The sequence below is a fragment of the Solea senegalensis genome, linkage group LG14, assembly GCF_019176455.1.
Source record: "Solea senegalensis isolate Sse05_10M linkage group LG14, IFAPA_SoseM_1, whole genome shotgun sequence".
Taxonomy (NCBI): Eukaryota; Metazoa; Chordata; class Actinopteri; order Pleuronectiformes; family Soleidae; genus Solea; species Solea senegalensis.
Genome location: NC_058034.1, coordinates 3,420,119 through 3,425,507, shown reverse-complemented (window position 1 = coordinate 3,425,507; position 5,389 = coordinate 3,420,119).

Sequence of the window (5,389 nt, the reverse complement as noted above, 5' to 3'; positions counted from 1 at the left end):
CGCGTCTTAAATAGCACCCTCACAAGCCATTGGCTGCTGACCCCCGGGCGGGGGAATGGAAAAATATGTGTAAAGTCAATCATTACACTGCTTTATGAGACGAGACAACACTTAGTATAACTTGTCATTAGATCACAGACAGTTGAATGGATCGTTTTTGCCCATTTTCCGACCACATCGACCTTGAGAATTAAAGATACATGTTGGGCTGAATTAAATATCTACTTACTATCTTAATCAATTAAATTGACTGTTTAACTGGTAATCATAAAATGTTTATTTTCACACATGGAATTGGGTTGTTTAAATGTGAAACCATTTAGAGGTCAATGAGGATTTATTAACAAATATACATTTATATACAGTAAAAAAAAACACATCAATATGCTATCCATAGAATGTTTAGAAGGCTGTAGAATAACTCTATTTTATTTTGTAAGTACAATGGCAGATAAATATATAAATAGATAAATAAACTTTAGGCAAGGACCTTGTTTTACATAGGCCACCATCTTGCACCAACATGTCTCTCCAGCAGCCAAAATGGACAGACCACCCTGACGTTGCATTGCACATATTGAAGCTTAAGCTGAATGAAACTAATGGCACATTATACAGCTCTAGCACTACTCGGTTGGAATCTATTCGGTTTGGTATCAGATATGTTGGGCGGGTTTGTCATAGCAGGGCTGCATGAAATGTACAAGAACGTGTACATTGTTTTATATGCAACACAAACTAGTAATGAGCAAAAGCAGTTGTTTTCAGTGTACTGAATCATTAGAATCAATGAATTAAAAGATTAGTTCAGTACTTCCTGCATGAACGAAGCACAGAACTAAAATAAAGCTGAACGGGTTGTGATTCGGCTCACGATCACCGGCTTTCTGCAGTGCACTCCTCTGTTAAATATTGAGATTTTCAAAATGTCCTTGCTAAATGTTGGAGATTAACACATGTTTTCAGGATTTTTAAGTATTTTTAACTGTTCTACAGTTCTGTTTGATTCTTGTGTCGGATGTCACGCTCATGATTCTTCCAGTGATGACACTCACTGACCAATCAGTGGCCGGCAGTCTGTTGACGTCACATTTTAGTGTCAGCTCAGTTTGCTTGGAACCTCACAAAAGCAGGGACTAAATAAATCGAGTCAAGCCAAGCTGTGTTAGAAGAGTGAGGGCGACCATAGTTCCCTGACATGCTTGGGAAAGCAAATGCGTCTTCTGATTGTCACAATCTGCAGTCTTTTACATTTGACCTTTCAAATGTGCTCAAGAAAAATGTTCAGCAAAAGAGAGAAAATGTTATGAGAAGAGAAACCTAATTAACTCTACAGAAAACAAGCTATCTTCAATGCAGTCTGTGTTTTCCAAAGAAAATAATAACGCTGCAATTTTCATACAAAATAAGCAAATGAACAAAGGGTCAAATATATTTAGAAAAAAGCTCATTTGAAAAGATGAGTTTTGATTGATTTTTCTTGTATACAGTGCATGATGTTTAGCCTATAATCACTGCTGAACTTTGAGACACCTGGTGTAATGTGTGGTCACTATTTACAGTCAGTTTTACTTGATGCAGGCTGTTTACTGGCAGATCATGTGCTTCATGAGCCGTCAAGAGCTGAGCTGCGCTGCACAGTGGCTGAAAAATAAACAGTGTCCAGTGAGTGTGTCACCGGTCACCTACATGCCTGTCTCTCCCTGACATATCACGACAAAGGCAACTTGGCTGGACATAAAGGAGCCTCTTGACGAAGCCGCGGGGCCATTTTTAACTTATGTGTCCTTGTTATGACATCAAAGAGCATAAATAAACCTGCGTTAGCCATTAGTCTATGCATTTAGAAAGTCTGGCAGTATGAGGTTCTGCAGACTGCCATTTTATCTGTTTTCTTCTGTTAAAAAATAGAATGCACATTTGTCAAATATCTTAAAGGGTGGGAGAATTAATTAATCACACATGCTCAGAAGACAATACCAGAGCTCATGCCAGCTTGCTAATTATGCAACAGGACAACTGCAGCAACATTATGGCAGAAAAGAAGCCTACAACAGGTGTTGGTTGCAAATGAAAGGTGTTTTTTTGGGAAAGCTACTACCAAGAAAAAGGCTGATGCAGAATATTTTTCCAAAAAAGTATCCAAAAAAGTTAGCGTCACCAAAAAGTAATGAAAGCTACCGATGCGGCGCAATGCACATGAATCCGTGTTTGTTACACGTTCCTGTGCTTTGGGGGTGTGGCTTCGGAGGAAAGTCTGAAGAAAGGCGCTTGGACTTTTGAATTCAAAATGTAGCCCTCGCTAAACAGTTTCTCTAGGATCTCCAACCCTACCTCTATATTTTGTGAAAATGTACTACTTTTTAAAAACCAATGTATTCAAGTAAATATATATATATATATATATATATATATATATGTATATATATATATATATATACATATATATATATATATATATATATATATATATATATATATACATATACATATTTGTAACAAACCTGGTCCTGAGCATCAGCAACATTTGGATGGCGTGAATTAAATTCAGAACTCAGATTGTCACTGACACTCACAGACTGCTGTTTAAGCAATTTCATATTTTCTGAAAAACTTCCAAACCTTAGACCTATTGCATAGAGTATTTCACTCATCGACTGTCTGACTGAAATTGCTGTAACATTCCAACTGGAGACTGTGTGCTAATATCTGGGCAAGGATGGTTGTCTTTCTTCAGCTGATTTGTTGCCAAAAACTGTGGCATAAGATACCAAGATGTCCACAGTAGGTCAATGAGATTAAGGTTGAAAATGTCACAAGCTTGTTGCTCTGAGAACAAAGTCAATGTGAGGAATTGAGTGTAAAAAAGATATAGTTTACATCACAACTTTGGGCTGGGTCATACTTTTCCGTTGTCCGTGTGTCTACAGAGGTTTTTTTTTTTGTCACCAGTCCATTTCCATGCTGGTCCGTGTGAACCCTTCAAGGATGAACATGATAACACCTCCAGTTTGAGTCCCTGCGGACCATACACACCAACTTTCCATCCCAGTTGGTGGTGTGAGCTTCTCTTCCTGTTACCTTGCCTCATCTGTTTCATGCAGGTTATGTATTAGGGTTGGACAGATGAATAATGTGCTGAAACACATAATATGGGGTCTTCGTTGTGATGATGAATATTTAATAATAATGTTGATCAATCTGTGTCACAGAGAACCAGCAGAGTTATTTTTCATCACCTCTCAGAAGCTGCAGCACCATTTTGTTCTTTATTTCACTTCAAATTTCTGTGGTTTCAACATTTGTCCAGCAGCACACAGTGAAGAGGGTTTATTTCCTCATTGGCCAAGAGAGAAAGAGAGTGATAAAATGCATGTTCTGTCTAGAAACTAATTCATTCTGCCCTTACTGAAACGTTTGCTATACCTCTCTCACACACAATCTCTCTCAGATATGCATTCATTCTTATGTCAGATAAAGTCTCAAACATATGAGCAAAGAGGAAACCAAACTTTAAGGGTCATTCAAGTAACAGAGTAAAAGCTCAAAGGAGAGTCAAAACAGCGCTGCAAAAGCTGGAGAGGCTGAAAACTACTCATGACAATCTGTCCTTTCTCAGGTAAATGTGGACAGATCTAGTTATATAGTGAGGAGCTAATGTGCAGATGAGCTGCAGGTGTGAAGGGAAGCAGGAAGACACCAGGTGATGGGAGTGAGCTGATTGCACCGAAGGGCAGAATCTATGAAGTTACTGAAATGGCATGAAATATAAAACCAGTGCAAACAAATTAGGATTCATTGTAAAATGTTACACAATGTTCATCAGTAATTGCTTAAAATAGGTTGAGTGGTTGAGTGTAGGATTGGTTAGTAAACTACTACATTCTTGAGTATCCCAATGTTGGACAAAGCAGTCACAGAAAAATGCTTCATCAAAAGATTCTATTGTCCAGATGTTGCTTATTTGCCTTTATTCCCTTTCCAAAGTCTAGTGGGATTGTACATCTGAGTAATCCTCAAATTCAAGGAATCAGAGGGAACATGTTTTCTTTTCTCATAGTCTTACTGTGGATTGGCTCAGTGTTACGTAATATATTTTGACTTGTTTTTATAGCAAAGCTGGCTTTGCGATAACAACTCCCGTTATAATCCAGTACTATTAAAACATACTGGATGTGGCTTCAGATGTTGATGGATCTACTATGCTGTTTGTGGTTAAGGAGAACTGCTGTTAAGACAGTTGTAAGCCACAAGGGAGAAGTAGGCGAGTCACACAATGTCAAAAACAATCTACTTTAACACTCACTGTGGGACTCTTTTAATACCCTCAGTGGCTCTGCAGAGTAATGTTCTGATGAGCAGGTTGCCTGTTTGTATTGATATGGACCATAGCAGCAACAGTTACAGTTACACACCGTCCAATGTCGGTGTCTAAACTGGATGTTTGCTCCTTGTGTGGACAGTTTGAATGAAGTAAAATAACAGAACACCCAAAAGATGGGGCCAAACAGTTGTGGTTAACATTGGTTAAATCAATGTTAACCGCAACTGGGAAAAAATAAACAATTAAATAAAATTGCTGTGATAAGTGACAATTTTGATACGATTATTTTGTCATGTCTTACAGTGCATTTTAAATGTGTACAAATATCATAACATGGTCATATGCAGGTGTTTTTCATGCAACCACAGCATATATCCATATGCAATGCTTTATCTGAAGATATTGTACTATTGATTACAAAATCCACATTCAGCTTAGTCATGTTTTGTGTTATGTTTTCTTCTTTCTCAAGGGTAGACTGACTCTTTTACATCTGAAGGTGACCTGTTTCATGACTGTGTTATGACTCCCTTGTTCCCTCATATCATTACAACCTTGATCAGGACCTGGGGTAGCTTGATTCTGTCACTGTCTTCATCGTTATCCTTGAGACAGACAAGGAAGTAATGATATTAGTGTCCTAAAGACCTGAGGAAGGAAGCATCCTTTTATCCTTTTAGTCAATGCTTAAATCACACGTATAGGACAATGTCATTTCACTACTGTATGTTGTGGCTACACTGTAAGAATTGTTGTCTCACAGCAAGAAGGTCACAGGTTTGAGTCTTGGTTCATCCAAGGGTCATTCTGTGTGGAGTTAGCATGTTCCATGTGGTGAATGGTTACCCGTCAATCTGTCAGCCCTGGATAAACTGGTATCCTGTCCAGAGTCTGCAAGGATTGGCTTCAGCTTCAATCCCGTTTCACCCCTCACCACAAAAACGTTGTCCCCCTGTTTTGTGCATTCACATAAAGGCGTAGGGTTTCAGGGTGGTTTTAGGATGTAGGGTGTGAATTCTTGTTGAGGTAAAGGAGTAGGGTGATTTGTAAGGGCTAACCAGACCT